Consider the following 15,644-nt stretch of genomic DNA (forward strand, 5'->3'; position numbering starts at 1 on the left):
TTTTGGCCAGGTCGCTTCTGAAAAAGAGTTACTTAGCTCAGTGGACCTTATTTGGTAAAATAAAATAAAAAGTTTTAAAAATAGTTTATAGTTTAACTGGTTTATCGTTTAACTGTCTCTTATCCACACGAGGCAATGCTGCACATTCTCAGCGGCGTTCGTCACACGGTCGTGAACTAAACAAAATTTTTCCTTCTCAGAAGTAGAATTTATACGAATCAAGTGACAAATATATTTTAACAAGATTACTTCATCCATATTGCAGGTTTTTTGGGTGAGATCGCATAAATATATGAATGTGTCGTTAAATCCCGCCACCACCCGACACAGCCAACTAGTAAGGGTTGTCACGTAAACAGAACGTAGCCAATTCGTCACTAGTACAGCACACCGATGTGTTGGAGAGCCAAGGCACAACATTTACAATCTGAGTACGACGTTTCGCTAGTAATTACAACTAGCTTCATCAGGCGACAGCCAGATTTGTGGAGAAATCCTCCTGTTTCATTCCTTAAATAGAGGGAACGAAACAGGAGGATGTATCCACATGACAAACCTTACTAATTGGCTGTGTCGGGTGGTGGCGGGTTTAACGACACATTTATATATTTACGCGCTCTAACCCAAAAAACCTGCATTATGGATTATATTGTTCGTGGAAGCCTACGTCTTAAAGATTACTTAATTATGTCGGTGCAGTCATTGATAACTCATGACACTTGAGAACCCGGTTTAATCACGGGCATCTAAAAAACTGCATTTCAACCCAGGACCCAGCAGTGCTGTCACAACGCTCTTGACATTCAGCTACTCGGCCACCTTACAGGCTATGCAGTTTGTACGTGTACAAGAGTGGACTGTAACAGTCGGAATGTCGCAAGTTCACATAACTGTGGTTAAGGTCAACACCGTCCATCATCCCCCCAGAATCAGTTAAAATGATCCATACAATGCTGTGGCAAGTCAACAGTGCTGCTGTTCAATGGATAGGCCGGCCCATGCAACAAGAATGTGGAATGTCCACCGCTGGCTCAAGTTTGTCATCACCGCGACACGCGCTGGAGTAGCAACGCTTGCGTTTGATGTCCCTGCCAAAGCGGCACAGCCGAGGGCGGTACCCGCAGTCTTTGAACAAACCGCCCACAATGTGCCCGATCTCGTCAGATCTCAGAAGGCTAAGCAGGATTGAGCCTGCTTTGGGACTTGGATGGGCAACCACAACCACCATGCATACAACTATCCTATCTTTTTTTTGTATTGTTTGTTGTCGCTTGCTGACTCGTCCCTACTGGACATCTGTGCAAAAAGAGCTTCATAGCTCATGGGATTCCTCCAGAATGAATAAAGATTCTAATTCTGAACTGGTTTTGTAGGCGGCCGTGGGGCTACATTGGCAGCAGACGCCAATGTAGCAAAGCCCATTGTTCCACTGTACTATGCTTCAATGTCTATGATCTCTCGCCATCACCAACCCGCACTGACGAGTGCGGTGAAGTATGGTCAAGCAACTCAAAACAATCCGCACGGCGTTGGGAGGCCCTTGTCCAGCACATTGGTCGACAGCAATGGCTGCGCACGAGCACAGACTCTTGTAAACGCATGGAGTTTGCGGTGGAGGTGGCGCTCAGCGTTGGTGTACGATGTTTTTTTCTGGAAGACTTTGCAGTTTTTTCCTGGATTTTTCTGTTTGCGCATAGTCACTTTAAGATCTTCTTGGTTCTTTCGGTAAAGTCACGTAGAAGGGAAATAATAAAATAATAAAAATAAAACATAATAAAATAATTCTCACGACGTTTCGGCCACAACTGCAAGCAGCCGTCCTCAGGTGAAGAACAGGTCTGTCGGAAAGACAGGGTCGTGAGAATTATTTTATTATGTTTTCATTTTTATTATTTTATTATTTCCCTTCTACGTGACTTTACCGAAAGAACCATGAAGATGAATCCCTGCAGTCACGAAAGCTTTAAATCGAAATTCACTTTAAGATGTTTTCGTGTTCCATGTTTTTGTTTGTTGCGGTTGCACCCGATTCAAGAGCCGAATGGTTCACAGTGCTATACCAAATAAATGAAACTGAAACTGAAAAAAAACCTGTGAGTTTCTCACCATCGTCGCAAGCAGCTGCGTCTCCCTGACCCTCCCCGGTTGCCTTCTGTGCCCGTGTGAATGTCCCGGTGCTCTTGCCGACCGCAGATCCCTTGCTGCAACACATGGTCGATGTTACAGCGCGCGAGCGTTTGCACAGCATTGCATGTCCGAAAAGCTGTCAGCCTTATCCAAGGTGGCACTCAGTACACACACAAAGTGCTCGCCACAAATGAACCACAATACCTTTCTGATCTCGCCAAGGATCATAAACCATCACGCCAACTCCCGGTCATCCTCGCAGCAGCTTTTGGCTGGCCATCGAACAAAGACGGTCACCGCATCGCGCGCTTTCAGATACGCTTCTATGGCCTTCTGGAATGCTCTTTCTTACTATATTAGGGAGCCACTGGAGCTATGCACTTTTCAATATAAAAAGGAAACTAATTTATTTAGAACTGCTTTTTGTGTGTAGTTTTTTTGTTTCCTCCCCGCATCCCCGCCAAAGAAGTTCAACGTACATACATATACCCAGACCACCAGCTCAAAAGAACTGCGTGTGTGGCTGTGTTGTCGTTTTAGATCACCGGCTCAGAGAGGTGGAGAAAATGTGGTCAACCGACAGGCAGCCAGTGAAATAAAGACACATCTGCGGATCGGTTTCCATCCTTATATCAGCAAAGCACAGTCGTCTATTACACAGTCATTCACTTCTGCCGTACGCCTCTGGTGGAGTCACATATATATGAGGAGGACTTTCCTTTTTACACTATGGGTGGGTGGGTGGGAAATCCACATTCGTGCTTCCCCAGGACCGGACTCACCACCATGGCTGGGAGAAGAACTGGGGTGCCACGGTTCACAGCGAAGTGTACGAGCGATAGGCTTTTGTTTAAACACCAGCAGAGAGGAGATGCGAACGCACTAAGGCGTGTGCACACCAGCCTCGAGGCATTCGAAACGTTCAAGACAATGCACTTCTGTACGAATCGACGTTGTGCACCATTACTCGTGCATTTATTTACACGTTTGCCGTGTGATGTTCATCAATGTGCTCTATACGTATCTATATAAAAATCAGCTCAAGCTTCCGGCAGAACGCGTGACTCCTCGTATGACCACCCCCACTCTGAATCCCTCCCCTCTCCCCTGTCACCGCCCCTTCTGAAAACAGACGCCTCTACCCGCATCAGCGCCGTGACCCTAATGCACCCACTTCCTGCAATTCTCATCGCTTTGCTTCTGTTTCTCCGTTTCCAGACCATCCGTTTGCTCTAATTTCCCAATATTTATGTTTTTATTTTCCCCTTTCATTATTTGATTCACCTGCTCCCATGCATCGGCATCCTTGATTCTCACTCCCCATCCGATGGTGCAACCATGGTACAACGTTGCTCGATGTATTAATGCATTCTGCAATAATGTATACCGTAATAATATATAATGTAACAATGTATACTATATTCATGTATACTGTATTACTGTATAGGCTGTGGATGTTCAAATGTTTTCTTTGCGAGCCCACTACGAGTCCACGATGCCTTTGCCGCGTACATGTCGTTTGACACCCCTCCCACCTCTTGCGCACGAGGTCATTATTTCAAACGAAGTTGTCGTTGTTTTTGTAACAACGAATCGTGACCATTTGGGTTCACACGCACCGCTGTTTGGCCCCCGACGCATCGCGCAGGGGGCGAGGGATCGCAACGCGCGCTCACCGCGAGTGGCTAACTGGGCCCCGGTCGGAGTCGAGCGACCGCGTGCTCCTGCTGCTCCTCTGGAATCCGCTCGTCACCTGCCGTCAGTCACGCAACCGTGTTAACTGTGGGCAGCGTGTTAATTGTGGGCACCGTGTTAATTGTGGGCAGCGTGTTAATTGTGGGCAGCGTGTTAATTGTGGGTATCGTGGTGTTAATTGTGGGCAGCGTGTTAATTGTGGGCAGCGTGTTAATTGTGGGCAGCGTGTTAATTGTGGGCATCGTGTTAATTGTGGGCAGCGTGTTAATTGTGGGCACAGTGGTGTTAGTTGTGGGCAGCGTGTTAATTGTGGGCATACGGCTCAGTGGGTACTGGATCGGCAGGTCTATTAAACTATTTAAACTAAACTGTTTATTTAAAATTTTACCAGGTAAGGCCCCCACACTGAGCTGTATAGCTCTATTTCGGAAGCGACCTGGCTATCACAAATGATAACTCAACGGGAAGTGGTTTATCATCATGTGGAATTGTTCAGCAGCCAAATACTCGAAACGCCGTGATGTTGTTTCTAAATGTGGAGGGAAAAACTGGAGGTTTAACACGTAGGCTTTCGCGACCAATGTTATTCATAATCAACGATTTTTGGGTTTAGATCGCGTTTATTTATAAATGTGTCGTAACCCTCCACCACCCGACACGGCCAATCAGTAAAAAATGTGTCACGTTGACAAAGACAAATAGTTCACTGCTTTAGCCCACCGGTGTGTTGAAGCAACAACATTCACAATTTGAGTACGACGTTTCGCTGGTAATTACAACCAGCATCATCGGGCAATTCGCCAGAATGGTGAGGCTCTCCTGTGTCTCCCGTTCTTATATAGAGCAGCAGCAGGATGACGTCATCATTAACTCATTAACTCATCAGGTGCAAAGATTCAAGGGGGGAGTGATTGTAATTATATACTAGATTAGTAATCAGGCTATTGTTACGATGCGAGTTGTAGATTAGTAATCATTTGGAATGTGTTTTATTGTGATTATGCTACATTAGTAATCAGTTAGTGGTTGTTTCCCTTATAAGTAATTGTAATGTATCTTATTTAATAATACGCTTCCAGGCCGCACTAAGCCTGTAGCTGTCTGAGCGATTGAAGTTATTTCTGTTTCTCTCAATTTCGATCGATTCTCTAATTAGTCTTTGCCAGTAGTAACTAGTTTTACACAACACTTCCACGTTGTCAAAATCAATTGAGTGTCCCTGTTGGCATGCATGTTCTGCTACTGCCGACAGTTGTGTTTGTGATAGTTTAATATTTCTCTGGTGTTCTTTTAGTCTTACACTAACGTTACGCCCTGTCTGTCCAATATAGCATCTGCCACATACACAATTAATCCGATATACACCTTCTGTTGATAATTTAGGTAATTCGTCTTTAGTGCACGTTACTAGTTGTTGAATTTTGTGTACTGTACCAAATCTTACTGTAATGTTTTGCTTTTGCAAAACACGGGCTAATTTATCAGTTACTCCTGAGATAAATGGTATTTTTTTTTATTGTTTTAATAATCTGATCGCTTTCAGCAGTGTTGCTTTGCGATCGTGATTTGGCTTTTAGTGCTCTGTTAATTTGAGCATTATTGTAGCCATTCTGTCTTAGTGCTTCTTTAACATGTTTAATCTCTCTCACTAGACTTTCACCATCTGACACTGTTTTAGCCCGATGTATGAGCGTCTTGATAAGAGAGGATTTCTGAGCTGGGTGATGATGCGAATCTGCATTCAGATAGGCATCAGTGTGCGTTGGCTTTCTGTAAACGCTGTGTGTTATTTTACCGTTTGGGCCATGCCCAAGTAAAATATCCAGGAACGGGAGTGTGTTATTCACCTCCATTTCCATGGTGAACTGAATGGCCGGGTTTTGTGCATTGAGATGATTTAGAAAATCGTTAAGTGTATCTTTACCATGTGGCCAGACAACCAAAGTGTCATCCACATATCTAAACCAAAAGGATGGTTTTAATGTGCTCGAGGCAAGTGCTCTGGTTTCAAAGTTTTCCATGTACAAATTTGCTATAGCAGGAGATAAAGGAGAGCCCATTGCTGCTCCCTCCCTTTGTTTAAAGAATTCGCCTCTCCATAAGAAGTAAGTGTTATTTAAACAATGGTCTGCGAGTTTCGGAATATCTTTTGGTAAACCTGTATTCTTTACCAGTGTATCAAGTAATTTAAGCGACTCGCTCACTGGAACCTTAGTGAATAGCGAAATCACATCAAAACTCACCAAAATATCATTAGGGTTAAGTTTAATATCTTTGATCATATTCACAAGATGTTCTGAATTTCTTATGAATGATGATGTCCTACCGATGTAAGGCTGAATTTGTTTAGTTACATATTTTGCTAATTTATAGGTGGCAGAGCCAATTGTACTGACTATAGGTCGTAAAGGGATGCCGACTTTATGGATCTTTGGAAGCCCATACAGTCTAGGTGGTTTTGAAGCCCTTGGCTTCATTAGAAATTGCTCATTTTTTGGGATTAATGAATTTGCAATGATTGCAGTAGTCTTACGTTCCAAAGTATTAGTTGGATCTCGTTTAATTTTAATGTAGGTACTCTCCTCTAATAAATCTTTAATTTTATTATCATAATCGGCTCGTGACATCACTACTGTAGTGCGGCCCTTGTCAGCTGCTAGGATTTGAATATCTTTGTTTAGACGAAGCTCTCTTAAGGCTTTTGCCTCGTTCGAGCTAATATTTACTTTAGGTACTTTACTATTCTCAATAATTTTGGCAACCTCGTGTCTAGGACCCAGGGAAAAATCCATGCGATCACGTGGAGAGTGAAAACTCCAAACATACAGCTAGGCGTTAAGTTCGGGATCTAACCCACGACCTCCTGCATACCCGGCGAGGTAGTTAACATCTCCTAGCCACCGTGGCGTCCAATTTGTGGCGGAAAGGCAAGAGGGCGATTTGCGACACAAGGACACTTGGCTTTGCTCAGAAGAGTGTGGTCATTTCCAACTTCTACTGCATCGTTATTTTGGCGACCAATTTGAGTGATTAATAATTAGTAACTAGACTTTTGTTCATCCATAGACGGGTGTATTTCAGTAAATTTGAAACTTGCAAGCGAAAAGCAGACCGCGACGTGATATTCATTGCATCAATTCGTGTGCAATTTTTAAGGGCGCGGAGGATGGTGGTGGGAGGAGGTGGTGGGGGGTGGTGGTGCTGAGGGTGGGGGATGGTGGTGGGTGGTGGTGGTGGGTGGTGGTGGGTGGCGGTGGTGGGGGGTGGCGGTGGTGGTGGGGGTGGTGGATGGTGGTGGTGTGGGGGGATGGTTCTGCTGCTCATACCTGATGCGTCCTCTGCCTGCCGCCTTGCACCGCCTCGTGGCGCTCCTTGGCAGAACCTGCCGAGCGACAGCAGCAAGGGCGAGCAGCAGGAGGGGGGGGGGGATTGACCAGCAGCCCCAACCACCTCGCTTATGCTTGCTTTGCCACACCACGGCGGCAATCCCCGCTCACTCTGCCCTTGCAGAGAGCCTCGGCAGGGATTGTGCCATGCGTGGGTTAAACGGGAGGCCTTCAAAGTTATTGGCGGAAATGTTTTGGGGGATTGTGTTGTTGTTGATGATGCTGGTGTTTGTTCATCACTGCCAGCAGCAGCATCGCCCCCCCCCCTCCAAACATTTGCCACGTGATTTCAATGACTTCACAAGTCTAACAAACAGCTGTCAACCCATGCGGCTTACCCCGCATCCTTGTGCAGGGGAATTGAGTTTTCAGGTCCATACGGCGTACAGCCGTTTCAATACTGGCAACAAAAACACGTGTGTTTGTCTATTTGTTTGTGTTTCTCTCCTTGTAATGGGACTTTGTCTGATGAACGTTGAGACGTATAGGGGCACGGGGTGAACAATACGGTCTGAGTTGGTTTGTAATAAGATGGAGCACTAACAAGGGGCTGATAGGACAGGCAGGTATGTTCGGATTCCAAGAACACAGGATGAGATGTTACTATCCTTTGTGCAAGCACTTCCAAGAGTTCATGAACAGTGAGCCTGGTGAAATTTGGGGAGCGCATCGTCAGTAGTGAACCTTTGGTTCCTCGGGTGTTTCGGCCTTTCATACTATACACCCTCCCCAAAGGCGGCCAGCGACAGGGTGATCAATCCTACGCTTGCGTCCCATTCCCAATTAGTCATAGGAGTTGCCTTGTTGTTGATAGCCAACATCCCATGGGACTATGCATGGCAGGGGCGTCCTCCTCCCTGAGTCAAGCATTGTTGACTGCATACCTTTCCCGACTCAGGGTGGTGCACTGCCTAGCTGCGAAAAATAGGAATACACGACAGCGATAGCAGGATTGCAAAATACATATTTGAGTGTTTAAAAAAAAAAACACGTAACTGAATATTCGCACGCTAATTGTGGGCAGGTGGTGAAGTCAAATAATATGCAGTGCGGCACTTACAATTAAAATTACGCACAGTTAATTTGTCAATTCACTGCTGGGCGAAGGTCTTGTCACGCCGTGTTGGTCGTAAGGGTTGTTTGACCATACTTCACCACGCTGGTCAGTGCCCAGGACTGCTCCACATATCACTCGCCATTGATGTTATCCGTGGCTGGGGGTTAAACTCAGGTTCGCAGGCTCATAGGGCTACATATTAACCGCTGTGCCACTCATTCTTAATGTAGACATTTTATGACACATCTTATTATTATTGCATTGTATTAATTACACAACAGATCTTGCAAGCTAAGCAGACCTTTAGCCTGGATGGTGTTTGGATGGGCTGCCACCATGCACGTCACAGGTTCTGCTGGACGCAGCCTTGGGGCTGTGCTCCATTGTGGGCAGCAGAGGGCAATGGAGCAAAATCGCATTGTTGTACTCTACTACACTCAAACGTCTACGCTCCCCCATCCTTCGCCAACCCGCTTCGAGAGGTGTGGTGATGACGTGCGGTCAAATAACCCCCACGGCGTGGGAAGGCCCTCATCCAGCAGTGGACCGACAAACAGACCGTACCTGCAGTGTGTTTAACAGCTGCCTCCTGTCCAAGTGAAATATCGTGTGCGTGTATGTGTGTTGAACTTCTTTCGCGCCGTACGTCGCCAAGCTTGCTATTCGCAGGCGTGGGGAATTGTGTAATAGATATGAAGACCTTCAGATGCAGCTGCTTACCTGTCCATGTCTCGACACCTCGATTTTCCTTACTTCCCTGTATGAAAAATAAAATACAGCATTAAAAATACACTCGTATACTATTTGTTAATGACGTAAAAACAACAAAAATCCCCGTTAATTATAACCACGGTAAACGGCCGAAGATCTGAGAGAAAGGCTGCAAAGTTTGGCCCAAGATAAATCTGAGCGGAGCAAAAATCACGGTTCAATGACTTCACTAAATAAAAGATGATTAGTTGGCGTGGGACCAAGAGCTGTGGAAAACACAGCTCCATATTCACGTCCAGGGAAGTGATTGAAATCGGACCCGGATCTACATATTGTGAAATCAGGAGGCAAATCAAATCGAGAGCATTGGGAAGAGTGAATGTGAAGAGTGAATATGAAGAGTGGATTTAAATAGTGGATTTAAAGAGTGGATTTAAAGAGTGAATGTGAAGTGAACGTGAAGTGTGAACACGAAGAGTGAACATGAAGAGTGAATTTAACCATGAAGAGGACACCGTTAATTCCTTCCGTGCCTTCACTTCAACCAAACTTCAATGTTTAACAGTGTCCCTCACCACTATGGAATCGTCAGAGGACTTTATATATTACCGTGATATTACATAATTCACATTTGAGATTCACAAAATGGTAAAACGTATCTTAAAAAGTTCAAAGTATAGAAAATAGGTTATAAAATACAATACTGTACGATGTAAACATTCCCGATACGAAGGTCATCGCGATATCTGTTTCTCACGAATCTGCGATTGTATTTCGCATTTGTGTTTTAAGTATTTCGCGTGCACCGTACTTCCAGTGCCAATAAAGAGACGACTCACGAATGTTTATAAAGGGTCACTTCAATAGTTCCTCAACTGCTATTCACTCAGCATAACCCTGCCACGAGTCTTCCTAATCAATGCAACTCTATAATTGAATCAGATAATGAAGACCTCGTATTACGAGCATGTCGCCAATTTATCTGGAGAGAATTTTCACTAAACAGGCCATGTGCACGTTGAGGCCACGTGAAGTGTAGAACACCCGCTGGTAGGTCACGGGGCAGACCCAGGTGCCGCGGGTCGACTGACTGAGATGACTGGCTGATCCACCACCTGTGCCCCCTACTGTGCCAACTTGCTGTGCTTTAGCTACTCGGCGCTCTGCTCTTTTGTTGTGAGCGTCACTCCTCCGCCCTCCGTTGTTGTTGGCGGGCGACTGCCTCCAACTGCCCAGTAGCGTCCTTCACGAGCCTCCTCCACAGAGGCCGATCTTTACACCGCTGGTACCAGTCATCGGCAAGTCCACTCAGCTCCACGTCCTCCTGTACCACATCACTCCATCTCTTCCCCAGCCCGTGCCGTGCCTGTTTCCCCCCTCTATCCGGCCGAACAAAAACTGTTTAGGCATGCGGTGGCTGGGCATGCGGGCTACATGGCGCAGCCAAAGCAGCCTTGCCGGAGGAGCTCACCGATGGGACTTTGTCCAGATCTTTCAAGGATTTGTGAGCTCCTCACACAATCCAGCCTGGTTAAACCCAGGATGGATAGTAGGCAGGCCAGCCTAAATGTTTCTAACCGGCGAAGATGTGCCATTAGGGGGGGTCCACGTTTAGCAAGCGTAGAGAAGGGAGAGACCAGGTAGCTTCCACACAGTGTTACGCAGCCGATGAAAAGATAATGCCGCTCAACTGATTCGGAGTGAGACCCCTGCTGTCAAACCAGGTATGGGAAACTCTCCACTCTCTCCACAACAGCCCCATCACCAATTGGGAGTTGTGGGGGTGGCATGTCCGATGGTACAAAATACCCAGGCAGGTGCTTAGTTTTGGTGGGGCTGATGGTAAGGCCCCACCTCTTAGTGGCAAACTCCAGGTTCAGTGGCAGCGCCTAGAACTCCTCCTCTGAGTGAGCAGCAATTACCAGATCATCAGCATACATAACGTGGTTGACCCATAAGGAGCCATCCCTTGACCGCACCCGGGCATCGATCAGCCTCCCATTGTATCTGTACCAGATGGAAATTCCTCCGGTACAGCCATCGAAGGCTTCACGAACTACGTGGTCGAAAAAGATGGTAAATTACGTGGGAGCCAGAGGGCATCCCTGTCGCACCCCAAGGTGAACAGGGAATGGCTCTGACTCCCAGCCACATAGTTTTATCTGGGCCCGCTCACCATCATGAAGGTCCTTAATGATCGTGAGCAGAGGGTCAGGGACTCGGAAAGCACGAAGAATAACCCAGAGCCCAGGCCTACTGATGGTATCATAGGCCTTGACCAGGTCAATAAAGCAGACATATAGGTTTTGTTGGAATTCCATACACCTCTGCTGGAGCAGACGGATAGAAAATATGGCATCTGTGCAGGAATGCCCTTTCCTGAAACCACATTGGGGCTCCGCAAGCCTCTCCTTAGCGTGCCTGGCAAGGCGATGTTGAATAATCCTTGCCAGGACCTTTCCTAGCACACTGAGGAGTGAGATGCCCTTGTAGTTGTTACAGTCTGTGTGGTCCCCCTTCTTAAAGAGGGGGACCACCAGGGCATCCTTCAAATCCTGCGGAATCCGGTCAGTGGTCCAGACTTGTTATGTCATGTAGGGCAGTCTGTGCACAAACGCCACCCTCTCTCAGCATTTCGCTTGGGAGATCATCTCTACCCGGTACCTTTCCTGGTCTCAGACTCCGGATCGCCCTTTGTACTTCCTCAACAGATGGCACCTCAGCCAGCCACTCACAGGGGGTGACTTCTTCCAATATTTAAGACACCGCAGCCTCAGCAGGATCATCCCCACTTTGTCCCTCGATGTGTTCTAGGCTGAGGGATTTCCCCTCCCCCAGGACCTCACATAAATGCTCAGAAAATCTGCAAACCTGTTCCTGTGGGTCAGAGATTGGATCACCATTATTTCCCCTAATAATGGTAATAGGTGTGGTGCTGCAGGTAATTTTTTGATGGAGTTAAAGAGTGATTTCTGATCGTGGTCCATTGAGGGAGACTCCATCTCCTCAGCAACTCGCGACCACCATCCATCTTTGCAGCGCCTCACGGCTTTCCAAACCTCTGAGCGAAGGCTGCGGTAAGTCTCCTCATTCTCTGATGTGGAATGCTGTAGACGATGAGAGTGGGCCTGTCGATTTTTTTCAGCCATACTGAACATGTGTACCCAAGGCAGCCATTGCAGCTGCATGAGCCACAGTCATAAACCTCGCCCATTTGCCCTCGACATCTGGAGGAGTGGGGAACGATGCCAACCCCAGCCGCAAGCGATGATCAAATTTTTACTTGCAACTTGCATCAGCTAGATGAGACCAGGTCACACAGGGTTTGAATGGGGTACTGGGTCTCCACCCACCACTGGAGTGGAAGAATCGCAGGCGAATCTTACAGATTACAAGTCGATGGTCAGTAGGCAGATCAGCTCCACGGTAGGTCCTGGTGTCAAGGACATGGGCTCGCATCCGCTGTTCCGTCACTATGTAGTCCAGAAGATGTTCTTGCTTGGACAAGGCATGTATCCATGATGTTGTGTGGATGCGCCGATGCCGGAACAGCGTGTTGGTAATCACAAGCCCATGGGCTGCACAAAAATCTAGCAGCCTCCTACCGTTGTTATTGAGCTGATCTGGCCCATGTCTTCCAATCACTCCAGACCAATCACTCCAGAACTTCTTTCGCACCGTACGTAGCCAACCGTGCTAATCGGAGGTGCGGGGTGGGGTAAAGAACAACAAACGTTTGGCAGGAATACTGCCTGTACACCAACTACCCCCACCCCAGTCCCCTCCTTGTTACCACGCGACACTGATGGAGTGCTGTACGGGGAAAACAGGAATCCACGTTGCATGCAAGTAGCACATTATCACCGCGTGCTATTACAGCGATATCAGCCTCTTCCCAATCAAAACACCGCCCGGGCGCTAACACAAGCAGGCGGTGTTCCCCGCAGCGTTAGACGTGACGATGCTTTGACGAGGTTTGAAATAAACATCTGAAGAGCCAAGGGACACACGAAACTGTGGGGTGGGAGGAAGGTGACCGGGTAACTCAGAGGTCATAGCGCCCTGCTGAGATCCTGGGTTCGGATTAATTTGGGTTTTCACCCCCTGGCCTCTTGATGAAACCGGGTTCTCAGGCGGAGCGAGTGGATGACCTCAGTGCAAACGCCAATGACTGAACAGGTTTAATCACACCCGCGTCTGTGCCGAGCGATGGGTCTCTATGCAAGTCTGTTGGTCTCTGTGTAAGTCTGTAGATCTACTTGTGAGCGATTGGTCACGGTGCTGAGGCCATCAACTCGCTGCATTTGAGAAGTTGGTTTAATCACGAGTGGCTGGTTTAATGACGAATGGTTGGTTTAATCACGAGTGGCTGGTTTAATGACGAATGGCTACTTCAATGACGAGTGTCTGCTTTAATCACAAGTGGCTGAACCCCGACCCAGGATCTCACCCGTGGCGGCTCATCTCCCGTGCTTCACGCTGTCTGCACAGCGCTGGGATGAAGTCTCAGAGTTGGTCTTTGCAAACCTTTCAGCCACGACCATGGTGGCCTGCAGTGATGTCCTTGTGCTTACCTTCTCCGAGTGCCTTGCCCAGTTAAACCAGTTGAACCTGGAAGGCTTGCCCGGACGTTGGGAGTTCTTCGATACGCCTGTGGGACGACAAATACCCAAACTGCTCAGTGGCTTGTGCCACTGTGATGTATGCGCTGGAGCAGGACCGCTTTTGATTCTCACTTGGCACTTACGTTTGCCGCGGGCAGGAATCTCACTTGGGTGGCTGGGTTCATAGCGGAGTGCCCCGACCACTGTGCCATCACTCCACCCAGTTTAATTTCAATGTCAAACCAATATGTTCAGAGTTGGAACGAAATCCGCTTGAACGGCGTTGTCAGAACAAGCTGGGCAACAATACATCTAATTTGGCACCCGTTCTCAAAGGCACAGTCGCCAAACGCTCTTGTGAGATTTGGCGACGCGCTAAATTGCACCACGCATTCAAACTGGGGAACGGACCACGGGAACGGGGTGCCACGTTGCGCGAGATGTTATCTCCCTCGCCTGGTATGCACGTGGTCGTGCGTTTGATCCCGACCGTGAGGTCTGTATATTTGGAGTTCGTGGTGTCTCTCTCCCCGTGATGGCGTGGATTTTTCTCCGGGTCCTCCGGTTTTACCCCCTCCACATTTAGATTTTTGGCTACTATAAATTTCCACGCGACAAAGCCACTTCATTGAAGCCATCATTTGTGCCCAGGTCGCTTCTGTAAAAAAAAAAATCCACGTAGCTAGCTCAGCTGGGGCTTTACCTGTTGACATCAAGGTGGAAGAAAAATAAAAAAGGTGAAAACAAACGCGACAGAAGAAAGAGAGAGGCCAACCGAGAGATTGTTGATTTCATGAGCCGAGGTCGCGCTGACAGAAGCAATCGGTTGCGTGCGTGGCGAGGGCGTCCGTCACGACAGCTCCGTTCTCCCCGCGCCGCGCTTGCGGACAGACGCACGTGGAGGTCACCGGTTTTAAAAGCGGCATGCGGAGCGCACGGTGAGCACGGCGGTCGCGGGTGTCACCCGGCAGTCAACCACTCAACGATATCGACGGATGTGAACTCTGAAGCCCCTTTGCCTGCGCTGAAGTTATGGGCGCATGGAGGCGGTGGTGGTGGGGGGGTTGCTATTATGCGCGTGTAAGTGCTCGGCACAATGTTTTGATTGTGATAACTCCACTTTCCTGGGTCTCCATTTGAGAGCGCCTGGCTTCGTACTTGGCTCCTCTTGAGGGGGGGGGGGAGGGGGTAGGGAGGGAATTGAATGGCACCGTCATTGTTTCAGCGGCAATGTAAAATAAGTCATTTCCCCGCTGCCAAAGGGGACAGACAGAAGGTTTCGTCAAGCGCAGTCGATGGAATAATTTGGCAATAAAATAGAACTTTAACTGTTATTTTAGACCCCCTTAATCTAAGCCGTTGGCTGGGCTACGCGGAGTGTCTGTCACATGCGCAAACCTCCCATTTAGACGAACAGATTGTGGGTGAAGGTGCAGCTTAGGGAGCACCTATTAAGGTCGTCATGGCACGCATGGGGTGGGTGGCGTTGCCAGCGTGATGCTCGACAGACTGACTTTGCCTCCCGAGTACCGATGTTTACACAACGCACCACCGGCTTACTCATTTAAGGCCGAGTTGACCGAGAGGAGGCCGGCCGGGGTACAAATGCAGATTGCAACTCGCCACCGATGCAGTGGCCGGGCTGAAAGCGACTCGGTGTGCCAATTTGTTCACCGCTGCCTCCCCCACCGTATGACGCGTACTGCCCGAAACACAACAAATGTGGTCGGCACAGAGGTGCCGCCCTGCATTTTTTGTTGTTGTTGCCGCTTTGGCGGAAGTGGTTCCAGAGGGCTTTCATGGCCCTCTCTTCAACGTTGGCCAGGCAGATTGGAGGAGGTGGCAGTACCCACACTTTACCCCAACACGCACGATCTGCCCGCCAGCTGACACTGCTGCGTGGATAGAAGTTGGGTAAGGGAGGTAGGGGGTGGTGGGATTTTTAAAAAACGTATCCATTGCGGCATCCCTGGGAGGCCATGTAAAGAGAAGGCTTACCTCCTCCACACTATGGCAATCCTCATGAGCACTTGCCCACGATTTAACACGGTTGGCTACGTACGT

This window comes from Lethenteron reissneri, chromosome 46, assembly GCF_015708825.2.
Source record: "Lethenteron reissneri isolate LAM-NWPU_2019-01 chromosome 46, ASM1570882v1, whole genome shotgun sequence".
Lineage (NCBI taxonomy): Eukaryota > Metazoa > Chordata > Hyperoartia > Petromyzontiformes > Petromyzontidae > Lethenteron > Lethenteron reissneri.